The sequence below is a fragment of the Drosophila miranda genome (assembly GCF_003369915.1).
Source record: "Drosophila miranda strain MSH22 chromosome Y unlocalized genomic scaffold, D.miranda_PacBio2.1 Contig_Y2_pilon, whole genome shotgun sequence".
In the NCBI taxonomy this organism is placed as follows: domain Eukaryota; kingdom Metazoa; phylum Arthropoda; class Insecta; order Diptera; family Drosophilidae; genus Drosophila; species Drosophila miranda.
In genome coordinates this window covers 12,763,519-12,784,953 of record NW_022881614.1, presented here as the reverse complement: position 1 = coordinate 12,784,953, position 21,435 = coordinate 12,763,519, and positions in this window count along the sequence as shown.

Genomic DNA, 21,435 nt, shown 5'->3' with positions numbered 1-21,435 from the left:
ATGCAATAAGCACCGAAATGGTAAGTTAATCGTGATATTTTACTGTAGTTGCGCTCGTGGAATGAACTGGAGGAAAAAATAAAATTAAATAGGGACATTAATGTAAGTAAATCTAAACTCTAAATTGTATGACTTTTTTCTCTGTCTTATCTTTATATTTTACTGTTTCACTTACAGATAACAGCAATGAAATCAATTCTCCAGCCAGCTGGCGTTTTGAGCGTTGTTCGGAGCAGAACCCAGCCGATTAGCTGCTTGCCAAATAGCACCTAATTCTTGGCCCTCAGCCGCTTTTTTTTGTTTGTTACTTATGTCTATGTCACTCATTTGTTTGTTAAAGCTCTGCGCTTGCTTGCCCTGCTAAACGCTCTCTGCCAGCTCGCTCTTCGCTATCTCCGCTTTACGTCTGCCTACCGACGTCGGCCGAGCGAAGCTGCGCTTAGCGATCGGAGCGGCAATGTAAAGGGCAGGCAAGCCTCACTTGCAATTTGGATGTCACGCATTAAAGAACATATCGTAATTTTATTTCTGAGCCGAGTTTTATTTAATTCGAAATAATTAGTCGGCCGATTGGGGATAAAAAACACATACAATTTGGTGACCCCGACGTGATCTCTGAGTTGCAGTGTCAATTAATAATCATTCGCGATCGACATTCGTTAGCCCTAGCAAATTTTCGGCGGTTAAGCACAATTCGGTGCTAAAACACACTTACATACACCTACATACACGCATTGCTGGCTATTAATTTCTCTGTCGCGACAATTCGGTCAGCTCAGTGCGGTAGGCAGTGCAGCGAACACACTAATACACACAAGCGGAGTACAAAGCGGAATCGGACAGCTCGCACAGCCGCACAGCTAAAGGCATTAGCTGTAATCCCTTTGCTTTCGGTTCCCACGTTTATACGTATACAGGGTGTCTTTTTCGGTCGTGCTGAGTGACTCTTTTAAAACCTCAACATGGCAGCACCTGAGCATACCAATGTCGCGAACGCAGCAATGCCGAGTGATGTAGATTTCTACAAGCACAAGGCCGAGTCCATCGCGCGCCAACTAAAGGCCATGGATCGCTTTCTCACCAAGGAAGAGCTTGCCGAGTTAGATGAGGCAGAACTTCAAGCTCGCTTAGAGCAGATCGAGCGAATGAATGCGGATTTCGATGCCGCTCAAACGAGCCTTGAAAGGCTGGATTTCCTGCAGTCAGCCCATGATGCCCGGCTGGACTTTTCGAATGTTTATGTCAAGGTTAGGTCCAGGCTGTCGCGGGAGTTGATGGCTGCTCGCACGGTAAATGTTGCCAATTCAACGGCTCGGCATACTCTCGAGGGGAATTCGTCGTTGTTCGCCTATAATAGTATAGGCCGTTCTCGAATGCCCGAGTTGCAGCTTCCGCGATTCGGTGGGAGCTACATGGATTGGCCAGAATTCCACGCGATGTTTTCGACAATGGTGCACAAAGACCATCGTATACCAATCATCGAAAAATTCCAATATCTTCGTGGATGTCTAGATGGTGCTGCGCTGGATACGATTCGTTCCTTGGAACTTTCTGAGGAGAATTACGACAAGGCGTTGAATTTACTAATGTTGCGATTCGATAATAAACTGTTACATTTTCAGGCACACGTCAAGGCTATTTTCGGGCTGCAAGGGGTGGAGAAGGGCTCGGCTATCGGCTTGCGCGCGCTCAGCTATAAAATCAATTCGCACTTGCGTGCACTTCAGACCTTGGCGACCCCGCAGGAGATTTCCGATGGGTTGCTGATCTTCATCATAGGCACGAAATTGGACCACAAGACCAAGGAGAAATGGGAAGAGAACTTGCCGACGTCAGGATTGCCTCGGTGGTCAAGCATGGCCTCATTCTTGGAAGCAAGATGTCGGATGCTGGAAAATTTGGGATCGGCTATGGTAACAATTCCTAGCCAGCAGGTGGGAGAAAGTAAACCTAGCACCCTAATCACCTCCATTAACGATCATAATAGCTCAACATGCAAGTATTGCAAATCCTCCGATCACTACATATCTCGATGCCAGGCATTTATAGATCTCCCTGTTTTTTCTTGATACAAGGAGGTGAAGAAGAGCAATTTATGTCTAAACTGCCTCAACAAAGGCCATTCATTGCAACGCTGCAAGTCAGGGGCATGTAGAAATTGCCAAGCCAAGCATCACACACTGCTCCACATGCAGTCGGGCGCTGACGCTGAGTTGCCGTCGCCGAGCACGGAATCGACCCAGCATGATCCTGCAAGTGCCCTAGTAGCAAAGCAAATATATTAGCCCTCCCCCCTCGAGTCAAAAATCTCTGCCTAGCCAAAACGTGCTGCTAGCTACTGCAATCGTATATGTCAGGGGCCGTTTTGGATCGCTTATTCCATGTCGTGCCATTTTAGATTCCGCTTCTCAGGTTAACTTTATAACATCGAGACTCGCCAATCAGCTGCAGTTAGATCCTCACCCGTCTCACGTTCAAATCGCCGGTATTGGAGAGTCAATTCTACCATCCAGCAAGGCTGTGGACATCGTCCTGCAATCTCAAGACGAAAGCTATCGCGGTTTCCTCTCTGCAGTTATCACTGCCTCAATCACAGGAATGCAGCCTAACTTCGGCCTAGACGCAAAGGATTGGCCAATGCCAAATAATCTAAAACTGGATGATCCTAATTTCGCCAAGCCCCAGCGTGTCGATCTGTTGATAGGTGCTGGTTTGTTCTTCGAATTAATGTGCGTTGGACAGATTCGACTGTCAGACCAATTGCCAACATTGCAGAAGACGAAACTTGGCTGGATAGTGTCAGGAAGTATTAAAAACTCTGAGAAAGCCCGTGCGGCGCTAGCAGCCGTTGAAGATCTCCCTGTCATCTCCGCTTGCGAGACTAATTTGTGCGATATTGTAAGGCGGTTTTGGGAAGTCGATGGAGATTATTCGCCCTCATCAATTTCGGAGGAAGATGTTCATTGCGAACAGCATTTCGTCACAAACTGCATTCGCCTAGAGTCCGGAGCTTACTCCGTGCGTTTGCCAACCAAATTCAGTCTAGAGGAATTAGGAGAATCGTATCAGCAGGCGTTACGTAGATTTCTCAGTTTGGAGAGGAAGCTAGCAAAAAATGCACAGCTTAAGGCAAAATATATGGAGTTTCTTCAGGAGTATCGTGATTTAGGACACATGTCGCCAGCTTCGCGGCAGTCAGACCTCCCGCAGTACTTCTTGCCTCACCATTGCGTCCACAAGCAGGATAGTACAACCACCAAATTACGCGAAGTGTTCGATGGATCTGCCAAAACAGAGTCTGGAGTATCACTGAATGATGCGCTTATGGCTGGACCCACCATCCAACCTAAAATTCTGATAACTCTGCTTCGTTTCCGCTTTTTTAAAGTCGCCTTGTGTGGCGATATCTGAAAAATGTACCGTTCCCATCCCGATACGCACGTGCAGTGCATCCTATGGCGCAATGACCCGAAGGAGGAGATTCAGGTGTTCAAGTTGGAGCCTGTTACTTACGGAACCAAACCTGCCGCTTTCTTAGCAATTCGTGCTATGCATCAATTGGCAAATGATGAAGAGTTGCGTTTTCCGCTTGGCGCTGATGTTGTTCGAAGAGATTTCTATGTCGATGATCTCATATCTGGAGGGGACAGCATTGATTCTGTCATCAAGATTCGTCAGCAGGTAAAGGAGCTACTTTCGAAAGGATGTTTTCCCATACGTAAATGGTGTTCCAATGAACCCGCTGCTTTGGAAGGCGTATCGGAGGCGGATCGCGAAAAGTTCCTTACCTTTCATGACGGGACTGAAGTAACCAAGGCGCTTGGTATAGTTTGGGATCCCACCACGGACAATCTTCTGCTTAGCTTCGCTCACGTCGGAACCGCTGCAGGCCCAATATCGAAGCGTTCGGTCCTGTCTACACTAGCTAGGTTCTACGATCCTCTAGGGCTCATCTCTCCCATCATCACAAAAGCTAAAATATTTATGCAGTCGCTATGGAACGAAAGCCTAAAGTTGAATTGGGACGAAAGCCTGCCCCAGGATCTACATACGACTTGGATTGAGCTGACTTCGCAGTTGTCGATGGTTAAAAACTTTAAGTTTCCACGTTACGTGCTTCGGCAGCAAGCCAGATTAGAAATGCACGCGTTTTGTGATGCGAGCCAAGCAGCATATGGCGCCTGTGTATACATGCGTTCGGAAGCTCTTGGCAGTCATCTCTTATGCTCTAAATCCAGAGTCGCGCCCTTGAAAAGTATGACTATCCCCAAGCTTGAGCTGTCCGCTGCCCTCGTATTAGCCGAACTAGTGTCCACCATAGTTAAGGGATTATCAGCTCCATGCCAAATACATTGCTGGTCGGATTCGTCCATAGCCCTTGCCTGGATTCGAGAATCACCATTGAATTTTAATATATTTGTTTCTAATCGAGTTCAGCGGATTCAGGAGCTCGTCATGCAGCATTGGTTGTTTCAAACGAAAGGGATGTATCGTACGATTGCAAATTTCAAAACTCATTCGGATCCATGCAGCGCGTCTTTGCTTACATATATCGATTCTACATTCTCAAGGACAAAGGCATAGCGCGGTCGAAGGGTCAACTTACCGTAATCGACATCAAAAATGGTACGCATTTGCTCATAAGGGCAATACAGCAGCAACAATTTTCGGAAGAGATAAGGGCCCTCGCCAGCAAGCAGGCCCTACCCCAAAAAGCACGATGGCCTCACTGAATCCATTTCTGGATAGCTTTGGATTGCTGCGTGTTGGAGGCCGCCTCCAAAATGCCGAATTGGACTACGACGCGAAGCACCCGATCCTGCTTCCTAAGGGACATCCTGTCACTGTCTCTATTATTATCTTCTTTCACGAAAGGTTTCTCCACGCAGGAGCTCAAGGATTGCTCGGACTGCTTCGGCAAAAATTCTGGCCTATTGGTGGACGCAAATATGTTGCGGGAATCATTCGCAAATGTGTTAGATGCTTTCGTTTGAAGCCAGTGCTGAGGGAACATATCATGGGAAACTTGCCTGCGGATCGCGTAAGGACTAATCCAGCATTCCACACAACGGGCGTTGATTTTTGCGGACCCTTTTATCACAAGTCGGAAGTCAGAAGCAGGCCTCCTATCAAATGTTACATCGCTGTCTTCGTATGCTTTAGCACCAAAGCAACTCATTTGGAAGTCGTTCGGGATCTATCTACAGAATCCTTTCTGGCAGCATTAAGGAGTTTTATAAGTCTACGTCCCACGCCTCGAATCATCTGGTCAGACAACGCTACAAATTTTGTAGGAGCAAAAAATGAGCTTTTGGAGCTTCGGCAAATGTTCCTCAGCGATCCTCATACGTCGGCTGTGTCACATCTCTGCGTTTCTAGTGGAATCGACTGGAAATTCATCCCCCCTCGCTCACCTCATTTTGGGGGTTTGTGGGAGGCGGCTGTTAAAGCAGCTAAATATCATTTTCATCGCATCGTCGGGACCTACATTTTTACTCTTGATGAAATTCAGACCTTGGCTTGTGAAATCTCTGCTTTGTTAAATTCCCGTCCGCTTTATGCAATTACAGAAAGTCCCGATGATCTAGATGTGCTCACGCCAAACCACTTTCTCAATGGAGCCCCGAAAGCTGCATTCGACGAGCCAGATGTGGCGCATCTCCGGGTCAACCTACTTAGTCGATGGCAGCGGCTGTGTCAAATGAAGCAGGCGTTTTGGAGAAAATGGAGCACGGCGTATCTTTCGATTCTTCAGGAGCGGAGCAAGTGGCGGTCATCGTCTCCAAACATCAAGCTAGGAGCGCTCGTCATGATCAAGGAGGAAACGCTGCCACCATTAAGGTGGCCGCTTGGCCGCATTGAGAGCGTCATCTCAGGAAAGGATGGAACCATCAGTGTAGCCGTCATCCGCACTCAAAAAGGCCTTTTCAAGAGGGCCGTTGGAAAAATAGCTGTTCTGCCCCTTCAGGATGGATCTGTTGAAAGCCTTTGCCTTCCAACGGGGGGTGAATGTTCGGAGCAGAACCCAGCCGATTAGCTGCTTGCCAAATAGCACCTAATTCTTGGCCCTCAGCCGCTTATTTTGTTTGTTACTTATGTCTATGTCACTCATTTGTTTGTTAAAGCTCTGCGCTTGCTTGCCCTGCTAAACGCTCTCTGCCAGCTCGCTCTTCGCTATCTCCGCTTTACGTCTGCCTACCGACGTCGGCCGAGCGAAGCTGCGCTTAGCGATCGGAGCGGCAATGTAAAGGGCAGGCAAGCCTCACTTGCAATTTGGATGTCACGCATTAAAGAACATATCGTAACTTTATTTCTGCGCCGAGTTTTATTTAATTCGAAATAATTAGTCGGCCGATTGGGGATAAAAAACATATACAATTTGGTGACCCCGACGTGATCTCTGAGTTGCAGTGTCAATTAATAATCATTCGCGATCGACATTCGTTAGCCCTAGCAAATTTTCGGCGGTTAAGCACAATTCGGTGCTAAAACACACTTACATACACCTACATACACGCATTGCTGGCTATTAATTTCTCTGTCGCGACAATTCGGTCAGTGCAGTGCGGTAGGCAGTGCAGCGAACTCACTAATACACACAAGCGGAGTACAAAGCGGAATCGGACAGCTCGCACAGCCGCACAGCTAAAGGCATTAGCTGTAATCCCTTTGCTTTCGGTTCCCACGTTTATACGTATACAGGGTGTCTTTTTCGGTCGTGCTGAGTGACTCTTTTAAAACCTCAACATGGTAGCACCTGAGCATACCAATGTCGCGAACGCAGCAATGCCGAGTGATGTAGATTTCTACAAGCACAAGGCCGAGTCCATCGCGCGCCAACTAAAGGCCATGGATCGCTTTCTCACCAAGGAAGAGCTTGCCGAGTTAGATGAGGCAGAACTTCAAGCTCGCTTAGAGCAGATCGAGCGAATGAATGCGGATTTCGATGCCGCTCAAACGAGCCTTGAAAGGCTGGATTTCCTGCAGTTAGCCCATGATGCCCGGCTGGACTTTTCGAATGTTTATGTCAAGGTTAGGTCCAGGCTGTCGCGGGAGTTGATGGCTGCTCGCACGGTAAATGTTGCCAATTCAACGGCTCGGCATACTCTCGAGGGGAATTCGTCGTTGTTCGCCTATAATAGTATAGGCCGTTCTCGAATGCCCGAGTTGCAGCTTCCGCGATTCGGGGGGAGCTACATGGATTGGCCAGAATTCCACGCGATGTTTTCGACAATGGTGCACAAAGACCATCGTATACCAATCATCGAAAAATTCCAATATCTTCGTGGATGTCTAGATGGTGCTGCGCTGGATACGATTCGTTCCTTGGAACTTTCTGAGGATTTGGGATCGGCTATGGTAACAATTCCTAGCCAGCAGGTGGGAGAAAGTAAACCTAGCACCCTAATCACCTCCATTAACGATCATAATAGCTCAACATGCAAGTATTGCAAGTCCTCCGATCACTACAATCCCGATGCCAGGCATTTATAGATCTCCCTGTTTTTTCTCGATACAAGGAGGTGAAGAAGCGCCATTTATGTCTAAACTGCCTCAACAAAGGCCATTCAGGCATGTAGAAACTGCCAAGCCAAGCATCACACACTGCTCCACATGCAGTCGGGCGCTGACGCTGAGTTGCCGTCGCCGAGCACGGAATCGACCCAGCATGATCCTGCAAGTGCCCTAGTAGCAAAGCAAATATATTAGCCCTCCCCCTCGAGTCAAAAATCTCTGCCTAGCCAAAACGTGCTGCTAGCTACTGCAATCGTATATGTCAGGGGCCGTTTTGGATCGCTTATTCCATGTCGTGCCATTTTAGATTCCGCTCCTGAGCAACTAGCTACGGGTAATCGAAGGGTAATCGAGCGGGAACCAGGGGTGGTTCCGCCCTAGGACATGCATGTGTTAAATTCTCCGCTGAAATACATTGCGGGTAATCGATCTGGAACCAGGGAGGTGAGAATGGTAGCTAGTGCGGCACCAGTGCGGAACTAGTTGCCTGGTACTAGAGGGCGTTTTATATACAATATGTATATTATATAGATGTGCAAGAATATGCTAATTTAAAATGCGTACGTATAGATATGTAAGATAAATACATATGTACGTGCAGTATGTATGGATCGTTATTTTGTTGGTAGTATAATTAGTTAAATAAGGAGGCGCAGTGATTTGTTATTTTATTTCCTTATAAAACCGACAAAGTTGGTAAGTTTGAAACTGCTTTGCGATGAGCAACGAGAAATGAAGATCGCTTCAGATAATTTTACAAAAGTTGTGAGCGATTGTGATGGAAAATCGGTTCCCATAGAAAAATGGTTTGAGATATTCGAAAAAAATGCCGACGCATATGAGCTTACTGAAAAGCAAAAGTATGTGCAGGCCAGAGGAAAAATGACCGGTGCAGCTAAGCTTTTCCTTGAAGCTGAATGCGTGTGCACCTATGAGGAACTCAAGAACGTATTATTGGATGAATTCACATGTAGCTATAACAGTGCAGACATTCATAAGCTGCTGCAAGAAAGAAAGAGGAAGAGTAGTGAGTCGATGCACGAGTACTTGCTGCAGATGAGAAAAATAGCAGCAGTCGGACATGTTGAACACGCGGCTGTTATAAGCCATATTGTGAACGGTCTGGACATAAGAAACGAGTATAAGTATGCCATGTATCGCTGTAAGACCTTCAGGGCCTTGAAAGAAGAGTTCGATATCTATGATCGTTTGAACATATCGGAGAAGAAGGGCAATAACGAACAGCATAAAACGAGTTTCAAGCAGCAAAGTGGGCAAAGCGGTAAAAAAGAATATTGCTATAACTGTGGATCAGGAGAACACAAACGCAAAGACTGCAAAGCCGAAACAAAGTGTTTTAAGTGCAATCAGAATGGTCACATTTCGCGTAACTGTCCTTATGAAGCTGATAAAGTTGATCAAGTTCGCGTCATTTTGGATCGCAGTCGCATGAAAAAAATTCAAATAAACGGCATTGTTGTTGACTGTCTTGTGGATACAGGGTCAGATGTAACCATAATCAAAGAGAGTATAGTGAAGACCATGAAAAACGTTAAACTTTTGAAGTGCACAACTATGTTGCGCGGTCTGGGTCAGATATCAACAAAGCCTGTTGGATACTTTAATGCAGAAGTTACCGTGGATAAGTTGCAGACCACACAGAAGTTTTTAGTAGTCCCCAGTAGCCAGATTGATTTCGACGCACTTTTGGGGCATGATTTCATTGAAAAGTTCCGTTTCGTCGCTGATATGTGCACAGATCCTGTGCCAACAGATGAGCATGCTCTTATATATAATGTAACTGAAGAGTCATCCTTTGTAGCTCCGCCGCAATATCGAAAAGACGTTGAACAGATGATAAGAAACAGTTACCAAATGCCCACAGAAGTAGCAAAGCAGTCTCCAATCCAACTGAAGATAGTTCCCGACGGAGTAATCAAGCCGTTTCATCACTCACCGAGTCGTTTATCAACAGACGAAGCCAGTGCCGTAAAGAAGCAAGTCGAAGAATGGATCGAGCAAGGAATCGTGCGCAAGTCGTCTTCAAATGTAGCGAGCAGAGTTGTCGTCGTGAAGAAAAAAGATGGTACACTTAGAGTTTGCGTAGACTACAGGAAGTTAAACAGCATGGTATTGCTGGACTGCTTCCCAGTCCCGATCATGGAGGAAGTCTTGGAAAAGCTGCAGTCGGCTAAGTGGTTTACCATAATGGACCTTGAAAACGGATTTTTCCATGTGCCTATGGAAGAGCAAAGCAAGTCGTATACGGCCTTTGTTACAAAGGAGGGATTATTCGAGTTTAATAAAGCGCCTTTCGGATTCAAGAACTCGCCAGCTGCGTTCATTCGGTTCGTAAGCTATATTTTTCAAGAATTAATCAACTCTGACATTATGCAGCTTTATATGGACGACATAATTGTTTACGCCGCGTCGCCCGAGGTATGCATGAGGAAGACAAAGTTGGTCCTGGAGACAGCTGCGCAGTTTGGCCTAAAGATCAAGTGGAAGAAATGTAGCTTCATGCAGCCACGCATTAGCTTTCTGGGCCATATCATTGAGGACGGGAGAATCTGGCCCGGCAAAGAGAAGACAGCAGCTGTCAGTCGGTTTGCTACGCCCAAAGACATTAAAGCAGTTCAAGCATTTCTGGGACTCACAGGCTTTTTCAGAAAGTTCATCCCTGGCTATGCACAAGTTGCCCGGCCGCTCACGAATCTACTCAGGAAGGAAGCAGTTTTCAACATTGGCGAAGCAGAGCAACAGTCGCTACAAACCTTAAAGAATCTGCATGTAATCGCACCTGTATTACATTTATACTCACGAGAAGCGCCAACGGAACTCCACACGGATGCATCCAAAGAAGGTTTCGGAGCAGTTCTGTTGCAGCAGTCTGATGGCAATTTCCACCCGATTTACTATTGGAGTAAAAAGACTACACAAGCTGAGTCCAAACGTCACAGTTACTATTTGGAGGTCAAAGCTGCATACCTCGCACTCAAGAAGTTTCGTCACTACCTGTTGGGGATCAAATTTGATCTTGCCACTGACTGTGCGGCGTTTAAGCAGACAACAACGAAAGCAGATATACCCAGAGAAGTTTCCCAGTGGATTCTGTATATGGAGGACCTTACATTCAAAGCAGTACACCGCCCAGGGGACAGAATCAGACACGTGGACTGTCTCAGTCGTTTTCCGCAGACATGCATGTTCGTGACGACGGAGCTAACAGCTCGGATAAAGAAAGCACAGCAGGATGACGATTTCATCAAAGCCACAGTTGAGATCCTGAAGCAGCACCCATATCAAGACTACAAGCTTAAAGGAGGTCTTCTCTTCAAATCTGTAAATGGCAATGACGTATTGGTGGTTCCAAGGCTGATGGAAAGGGAAATCATTCAAGGATCGCATGAAGTTGGTCATTTCTCCACAGCGAAGACAATGCACTCAGTTCAGCAGCAATACTGGATTCCGCACCTTGAACGGAAAGTAAATAAGTTGATTACTAATTGTATCAGTTGTATAATTTTCAGCAAAAAGTTGGGCAAACAAGAAGGCTATCTTCATTGCATTGACAAGGGTGACACACCACTATACACGCTGCACGTTGATTATTTGGGACCAATGGATGCGACAGCCAAGCAATACAAGTACATTTTTGCTGTGGTAGATGCATTCTCCAAGTTTGTGTGGCTGTTCCCAACTAAGTCAACAGGTCACGAAGAAGTTGTGAAGAGGCTGAGAGATTGGTCATTTGTGTTTGGTTTTCCCAAGCGCATAGTCAGCGACAGAGGAGCAGCGTTTACATCCAACGCATTCAGCGAGTTTCTTAACGAGAACAAAGTCAAACATGTGTGTACAACGACAGGTGTGGCGAGAGGCAACGGTCAGATTGAGCGGGTGAACCGTTCAATTTTGGGTATCATCGCAAAGCTCTCAGCTCAGGAGTCAACGAAGTGGTACAAGCATGTGCCACAGGTCCAGATGGCGATTAATTCGCATGTGCATTCTACGTTGAAGTCGTCGCCATTCGAGGTCATGTTTGGGACAAAGATGCACATACAAGCTGAAAGTCGACTATTGGAGGTGCTCAACGAGGAGTTGGTTACGCAGTTTAACAACGAGCGCCAAGAACTGCGTGACCAAGCGAAACAAAACATTGAGAAGGCGCAAGAGGTGTACAAGCGCTATTATGATAAAAAACGACGACCTGAGCACGGCTACAGACTAAGAGACATGGTCGCGATCAAGAGGACGCAGTTCGTCGCAGGACGCAAGTTGGCCAGCGAGTATCTAGGCCCATATGAAGTCACCAAGGTAAAGCGGAACGGTCGCTACGACGTCAGAAAGGTTGCGCAAGTCGAGGGGCCAAATATCACAGCAACGAGCAGTGACAATATGAAGCTATGGCGTTTTGTCTCAGATAACGATGATATATTATCATCTGGGACAGATGAAGATGAGCAGGAGGGCCGAATGTAAAGGACAGTGTATCAAGCAGTTAGCACTATCCCATCTAAATTAACATTTGAACTTAAGATACCATCGATAAGACCTAACCGATAAAACCAGACTTAACCGATGTTTAAAAGACCTAACCGATAAGGGGTTATCGATACGGGAGTCGGTTGTTGGAAGTAGAAGCAGAAAGTCGAACAAAAAGTCGGAAGAACAGACTCATTAATTGCACATCTTAAATCATACACTTTGTACTCTTTTTCGAAAAACACTATTAATAAACGATACATTATTATTAATCTTACATGTATGTATGTATGTTAGCCACGAAAGCTCAACTGGTAGCTGGGAGAGGTAAGAATATTATTTACACTGGATCGGAAGCTGAACGCAGGAGTTAGCTCGGATCAAATTAAACCTTTGCAGAAGTAGGAAGCCACAACCGTTGGCAGAATGAAGTATGGTTTAATTTGGAGCTAGAGCGAGAAATAAATACATACATATGTATATACATATGTATGAACATATGCCACGGGAACTCGGACTGGGATGGAAAACTCGCACAAAATCACTGCACTGTTGTTAGGCACAAGTACTTATGTATCTTGAACTTGGAGCGATCCGCCGATGCTGGCTGGGGTGAGCTTCTCCTTATGGGGAAGGCGAAGATCCGGCTCGAAGGACCAATGTTTGTAGTGGGGCGGATCGAGGTTCAATTATCCAACGGCGAGGTTTATGTTCCAGTTTAAACTCCTAGCAGTCGTCACAGAAAGGAGAGGCCGATGGGTTTCGTTGTGTATAAGCAAAGACTATACAATACCAAGATGTCGCATGAGGAACAAATGCTTTTTATACCCGATACTCAAAATGAGTATTGGGGTATATTAGACTTGTGGTAAAAGTGGATGTGTGTAACGTCCAAAAGGAATCGTTTCCGACCCCATAAAGTATATATATTCTTGATCAGCATCAATAGCCGAGTCGATTGAGCCATGTCTGTCTGTCTGTCCCCTTCAGCGCCTAGTGCTCAAAGACTATAAGAGCGAGAGCAACGATGTTTTGGATCCAGACTTCTGTGATATGTCACTGCTACAAGAATATTTCAAAATTTTGCCCCGCCCACTTCCGCCCCCACAAAGGGCGAAAATCTGTGGCATCCACAATTTCGACGATACGAGAAAACTAAAAACGCAGAATCGTAGAAGATGACTATATCTTCTAGAGTGCAAAATCTGAACCAGATCGTATAATTATTATAGCCAGAATCAAGACAACAATTTCATTTTTTCTCGCCCTGTCTCTCTCTAACACACACGTAGCATAGCCGGCTTTGCTTAGAGTAAAACATTAGCGCCTAGATCTCAGAGACTATAAAAGCTAGAGCAACCAAATTTGGTATCCACACTCCTAATATATCGGACCGAGACGAGGTTGTTTCAAAATTTCGCCACACCCCCTTCCGCCCCCGCAAAGGATGAAAATCTGGGGATATTCACAAATCTCAGAGACTATTAAGGCTAGAGTAACCAAATTTGGTATCCGCACTCCTGTTAGATCTCACTATAAAACGTATATCTCAAAATTTCGCCCCACCCCCTTCCGCCCCACAAAGGACGAAAATCTGTTGCATCCACAATATTGAGGAAACGAGAAAACTAAAAACGCAGAATCATAGATAATGATCATATATATCAGATTGCTGAATCTGGATCAGATCAGATCATTTTTATAGTCAAAAGGAACAAATCAATTTGCTGGCTACGCAGCGCCCGACGTCACGCTCAGACTGATTTTCTGTCTCTCTCGCACGCACTCCTTGTCGTGTCGTTTAATATTAGCGGCGTCTGCCGGAGGAGAGCCATACTGACTTAGTATCGGGTATAACTGTAGAGTTGCGGTCTCCGCAGCAACTCACAACGTTCCCCCTCGTTCAATTTTCGTTTGACGCTTTTATAACGATAGGACTTAATAAACCAAGGGGGTCAAACAACTTTGATGTCACCGATAGTATGTTCCGTTTTGTCGCTCGGAGACCCATAACTGAATTGTCAATTTTCAACTTAAAGGCATCGTCAGTAGGTAACCATGAGATTCCTAACGCCTTTGTCGACTCTGAATCCGAGATTGTTATGGGTTTGGCTGTGCTCTCAGATGCGGTGATCTCGGGTGAGTTTGAAAACCACTTAGTCAACTCAAACCCTGCGGTCTGAAGAACCTGAGACACTTCGGACTTAATTGCCCTTAGCTCCTCTACGCATGCAGCACCAGACAACAAGTCATCGACGTAAAAGTCGGACCCAATAACGTTAGCAGCTCTAGGGAATGAGAGCTTCGCAGACTCACTCAACCTTTTCAAACACCGGATAGCTAAGAATGGGGCTGGTCCAGTCCCATAGGTTACAGTGTTGAGCTTGTATAATCTCAAGGATTCAGAAGGGTCTCTTCTCCACACTATAAGCTGAAACTGCCGATCCGCTTTGTTCACCATCACTTGGCGATACATCTTTTTAACATCAGCAGTCAGGGCAAACCTGTGCAGACGGAAACGGAGCAGTGTCGAGTATAATTCCTCTTGAATGGTAGGTCCCACCATCAGAATGCCATTTAAGGCCACCTGTGAGGACGTCTTGGACGAAGCATCGAACACGACTCGGAGCTTGGTAGACGTACTTTGGGGCCTCAGAACACACTGATGAGGGATTACGTAGTGTGGAGTAGAAGGAATCGTATTGTCCGTAGGAGACATATGACCTAAGGAGAGGTACTCTTCCATGAATTCCAAGTACATTTTCTTCAACTCAGGGTCACGATGCAATCGTCTTTCAAGCGACAAAAACCGCCGTTTCGCAACCTCAAAGGAGTTGCCTAAACAATTTGGATCTGATTTAAACGGGAGCCTTACTTCGAACCGACCGACCTGAGTCGTCTTACGATAGTGTTCTTCACATAGCTTGTGCTCAGGTGTGGCAATTTTCTTGGGAGATGGCATTTCTTCCAGTGACCAAAACTTTTTCAAGGTCCTATCGATGGATACTAGCAACTCTTCACTGCAACTCAAACTGTTTGTAATTTGAGCGGACCAGGTCTTCGTCGACTACAATGTACTAGTTCTGCAACTAGTTACGCGGGAAGCGCACGCGGACCAGTCGAAAAAGAACCGAAAAACGAAGCCGCCTTCGTTTTGTTTTCGAAGTCGGCCCACTCAGCTAGTTTTTACCGAGCCACGCCATGCAATAAGCACCGAAATGGTAAGTTAATCGTGATATTTTACTGTAGTTGCGCTCGTGGAATGAACTGGAGGAAAAAATAAAATTAAATAGGGACATTAATGTAAGTAAATCTAAACTCTAAATTGTATGACTTTTTTCTCTGTCTTATCTTTATATTTTAATGTTTCACTTACAGATAACAGCAATGAAATCAATTCTCCAGCCAGCTGGCGTTTTGAGCGGTGTTCGGAGCAGAACCCAGCTGATTAGCTGCTTGCCAAATAGCACCTAATTCTTGGCCCTCAGCCGCTTATTTTGTTTGTTACTTATGTCTATGTCACTCATTTGTTTGTTAAAGCTCTGCGCTTGCTTGCCCTGCTAAACGCTCTCTGCCAGCTCGCTCTTCGCTATCTCCGCTTTACGTCTGCCTACCGACGTCGGCCGAGCGAAGCTGCGCTTAGCGATCGGAGCGGCAATGTAAAGGGCAGGCAAGCCTCACTTGCAATTTGGATGTCACGCATTAAAGAACATATCGTAATTTTATTTCTGCGCCGAGTTTTATTTAATTCGAAATAATTAGTCGGCCGATTGGGGATAAAAAACATTATCTCCACAAGCGGCTTGAACTTTATTCTGAGTGAGGACATTGTTCTGGCATATAACGTCGATGGGGTCCTCCTGGCGATGAGCCCCCGGAAAACACTGTACGGAAGGCAATGCAAAGGATGAAGAAAAGGGTGTTTAAAAAGAAGTGTCTTGCCAAAAACCAGGAGTAGGCTAAGCATCATATAATTAAAAATTATTCGTTATATTGAAAGACATTGTGTTTTTATTTTTGTATTATTCCAGACTGCCAGATTGACTACTACCAGTAGTCAGTTAGGAACTAGTTACTGGTAACTAGGTCAGAGCTAGCTACAGGTAATCTAAGGGTAGTCGAGCGGGAACCAGGGGTGGTTCCGCCCTAGGACATGCATGTGTTAAATTCTCCGCTGAAATACATTGCGGGTAATCGATCTGGAACCAGGGAGGTGAGAATGGTAGCTAGTGCGGCACCAGTGCGGAACTAGTTGCCTGGTACTAGAGGGCGTTTTATATACAATATGTATATTATATAGATGTGCAAGAATATGCTAATTTAAAATGCGTACGTATAGATATGTGCAGTATGTATGGATCGTTATTTTGTTGGTAGTATAATTAGTTAAATAAGGAGGCGCAGTGATTTGTTATTTTATTTCCCTTTAAAACCGACAAACTATGGAACGTTGAGCATGCACGGAATAAACCACAAAAATAATTACAAGAATATGCCTTTATGTTTGTTGCCAGCCGCTTGGATTGCGTTGCGATGTGTATATACATGTATGTATGTATGTTAGCAACGAAAGCTCAACTGGTAGCTGGGAGAGGTAAGAATATTATTTACACTGGATCGGAAGCTGAACGCAGGAGTTAGCTCGGATCAAATTAAACCTTTGGAGAAGTAGGAAGCCACAACCGTTGGCAGAACGAAGTATGGTTTAATTTGGAGCTAGAGCGAGAAATAAATACATACATATGTATATACATATGTATGAACATATGCCACGGGAACTCGGACTGGGATGGAAAACTCGCACAAAATCACTGCACTGTTGTTAGGCACAAGTACTTATGTATCTTGAACCTGGAGCGATCCGCCGATGCTGGCTGGGGTGAGCTTCTCCTTATGGGGAAGGCGAAGATCCGGCTCGAAGGACCAATGTTTGTAGTGGGGCGGATCGAGGTTCAATTATCCAACGGCGAGGCTTATGTTCCAGTTTAAACTCCTAGCAGTCGTCACAGAAAGGAGAGGCCGATGGGTTTCGTTGTGTATAAGCAAAGACTATACAATACCAAGATGTCGCATGAGGAACAAATGCTTTTTATACCCGATACTCAAAATGAGTATTGGGGTATATTAGACTTGTGGTAAAAGTGGATGTGTGTAACGTCCAAAAGGAATCGTTTCCGACCCCATAAAGTATATATATTCTTGATCAGCATCAATAGCCGAGTCGATTGAGCCATGTCTGTCTGTCCGTCTGTCCGTCCGTCCGTCTGTCCGTCTGTCCGTCCCCTTCAGCGCCTAGTGCTCAAAGACTATAAGAGCGAGAGCAACGATGTTTTGGATCCAGACTTCTGTGATATGTCACTGCTACAAGAATATTTCAAAATTTTGCCCCGCCCACGTCCGCCCCCACAAAGGGCGAAAATCTGTGGCATCCACAATTTCGACGATACGAGAAAACTAAAAACGCAGAATCGTAGAAGATGACTATATCTTCTAGAGTGCAAAATCTGAACCAGATCGTATAATTATTATAGCCAGAATCCAGACAACAATTTCATTTTTTCTCGCCCTGTCTCTCTCTAACACACACGTAGCATAGCCGGCTTTGCTTAGAGTAAATCATTAGCGCCTAGATCTCAGAGACTATAAAAGCTAGAGCAACCAAATTTGGTATCCACACTCCTAATATATCGGACCGAGACGAGTTTGTTTCAAAATTTCGCCACACCCCCTTCCGCCCCCGCAAAGGATGAAAATCTGGGGATATTCACAAGTCTCAGAGACTATTAAGGCTAGAGTAACCAAATTTGGTATCCGCACTCCTGTTAGATCTCACTATAAAACGTATATCTCAAAATTTCGCCCCACCCCCTTCCGCCCACACAAAGGACGAAAATCTGTTGCATCCACAATATTGCACATTCGAGAAAACTAAAAACGCAGAATCATAGATAATGACCATATCTATCAGATTGCTGAATCTGGATCAGATCGGATCATTTTTATAGCCAAAAGGAACAAATCAATTTGCACTGGCTACGCAGCGCCCGACATCACGCTCAGACTGATTTTCTGTCTCTCTCGCACGCACTCCTTGTCGTGTGGTTTATTATTAGCGGCGTCTGCCGGAGGAGAGCCATACTGACTTAGTATCGGGTATAACTGTAGAGTTGCGGTCTAACAACTTTGATGTCACCGATAGTATGTTCCGTTTTGTCGCTCGGAGACCGATAACTGAATTGTCAATTTTGAACTTAAAGGCATCGTCAGTAGGTAACCATGAGATTCCTAACGCCTTTGTCGACTCTGAACCCGAGATTGTTATGGGTTTGGCTGTGCTCTCAGATGCGGTGATCTCGGGTGAGTTTGAAAACCACTTAGTCAACTCAAACCCTGCGGTCTGAAGAACCTGAGACACTTCGGACTTAATTGCCCTTAGCTCCTCTACGCATGCAGCACCAGACAACAAGTCATCGACGTAAAAGTCGGACCCAATAACGTTAGCAGCTCTAGGGAATGAGAGCTTCGAAGACTCACTCAACCTTTTCAAACACCGGATAGCTAAGAATGGGGCTGGTCCAGTCCCATAGGTTACAGTGTTGAGCTTGTATAATCTCAAGGATTCAGAAGGGTCTCTTCTCCACACTATGAGCTGAAACTGCCGATCCGCTTTGTTCACCATCACTTGGCGATACATCTTTTTAACATCAGCAGTCAGGGCAAACCTGTGCAGACGGAAACGGAGCAGTGTCGAGTATAATTCCTCTTGAATGGTAGGTCCCACCATCAGAATGCCATTTAAGGCCACCTGTGAGGACGTCTTGGACGAAGCATCGAACACGACTCGGAGCTTGGTAGACGTACTTTGGGGCCTCAGAACACACTGATGAGGGATTACGTAGTGTGGAGTAGAAGGAATCGTATTGTCAGTAGGAGACATATGACCTAAGGAGAGGTACTCTTCCATGAATTCCAAGTACATTTTCTTCAACTCAGGGTCACGATGCAGTCGTCTTTAAAGCGACAAAAACCGCCGTTTCGCAACCTCAAAGGAGTTGCCTAAACAATTTGGATCTGATTTAAACGGGAGCCTTACTTCGAACCAACCGACCTGAGTCGTCTTACGATAGTGTTCTTCACATAGCTTGTGCTCAGGTGTGGCAATTTTCTTGGTAGATGGCATTTCTTCCAGTGACCAAAACTTTTTCAAGGTCCTATCGATGGATACTAGCAACTCTTCACTGCAACTCAAACTGTTTGTAATTTGAGGAGCAGAACTCCTGGAAACATATTTTCCCGACACAACCCAACCAAGAAGGGTTTTCTGAAGAGTTGGAAAGTCAGGACCTTGTTTAATTTGACCAACAGCTAATAATTCAAAGAACGATTCTGCTCCAATTAACATATCTATTTTCTGTGGCTTGTAGAAATAAGGGTCTGCCAGTGGTAGGTTCTCTGGGATTCGCCAGTCAGTCACATTCACTGACTGGTCAGGATGATAACCTGAAATTGATTTCAGGATCCAAAAATCAAAGGAGAACTCACTACCATTTATTCGCGACTTCACCACTGTGTGTATTTTATCCTTTACTTGAGAATTAGATTCACCAATTCCAAGCAAGTTAATACAGGACTCCTCTCTACGGATCTGTAAGCGACTAGCGAGGTCCTCGGTAATAAAATTTGTTTGTGATCCAGAGTCGAGCAGAGCTCTGGCCAGAATGTGTTCACCGCTCTTAGTTCGGACGCTTACGATCGACGTAGCCAGAATTACCCTGTCCAACGCTGTCGCATGCAAAACATGTGACGTGGAAGGTTGATTCTGATTTGATGGAGGAGAAGGACTCTCTTGGGGTGGTGGCAACGTGAGACTATTAGCCGACACTGTGTATCGATGCAATAATGTATGATGTGAGCGGCTGCACACTCGACATTTATTGGCTTTGCATTTCAACAGCGTGGCCTTTTCGCAGACAATTAATGCATAGGGATGCCGACTTAGCAAACTCAAACCTTTGCATCACCGAGAGACGCGAAAATGAAGGGCAATTTGACACTACATGGTCTCCAGAATTGCAGTAGCTACAAGTTTGCTGAGTTCTACTGTTGGTGGAAGTGGAAGAACAAGCAAATGAACTGCGATTATGTTGCTTGCTTGGCATAACTTTGTCTTGCCTTGGCTTGGCCGATTCTTCAGCAGACAGATGCTGGTATCGACGATTCAAGACTTTCTCAAAGTCGGACCAAAGCGGCAACTTCTCATAAGTAAGCTGTTCATCCCACTTTTGTTTCGTCACTGGGTCGACTCTGTTTAAAACGAGATGAATGAGCATTGCATTCGAAATTTTTGTATCATCTCCGATCGACAGTAACGATCCGTAAATCGACGAAACAGTATCGATTAGAGTTCTTAGAAATGATGCAGATATGCGACATTCTCGGCAGATTGAACAATGTGGAAATATTATTCGTGAAAATCAAATAATCGTTGTCATATACTCGTTTTAGGCCAGCCATGGCCTTTTCATAATTTGCCTCGGTGACTTGGAACGCCTTTATTGTTCCTAATGCTTCATCAGAGAGGCACGAAATCAAATGATTAAATTTTTCGATCACCGGTATGCTGTTGTCGCTATGGACTAGTCTCTCAAAAAGGCTAATGAAATTTTTGAATTCCGAGTGTTTACCACTAAATTTGGGTAATGCCAATTTCGGAAGTCCAGCATGAGTTGGGGCTGAAGTAGACACTGGCTTCGTCTCGCTTGCTGCATCAGAGGCGGCGATAAGCGACATTATCTTTCCTTTGGTGACAATTATCAGCTCTTCCAACTCGGCTGCATATGCATCATCACCTGTTATGTCCTCGATTTGCTCCTGCAAATGGTTAGCCTTTTCAATTGAAGCATTCGAACAATCTAATCTACATTGTAATTCCGGTAATTGCAAAGGAATCGACCCTTGATCTAATCGATCCTCTAAGCGGCGAATGCTTTTTACTCGACTTTTGAGCTTAATCTTTAAGTCTTCAAGAGTGGATTTACTTTTTTCTGCCATAATGTTTGTGTATGAAGATTTTACACAACAAACCACTATTATTTCTACTTATTTATTTATTATTATAATTTTTTTATTTTTTATATTTTATTTTTTTTATATATTTGAACGAGAACGATAATCGAAAACGAATTTGAATTGAATGTCGAGGCACGAGTCAAGAGAGTATCAAGGTATCAAGGGAAAGAGTCGTTGCAAGTGTCGGCCGAAAACAATATACCCGTTAGATACAGGGTAGCGCGTCACTTGGCAAGTAACAGCCGAAAACAATATACCCGTTAGATACAGGGTAGCGCGTCACTTTGCGCACCGTTAAGCTCAAGAGCGGCAACGAAAATTCTCCCAACAAATACAACGCAAGCAGCAGTGGAGAAGCGAAAACGAAAT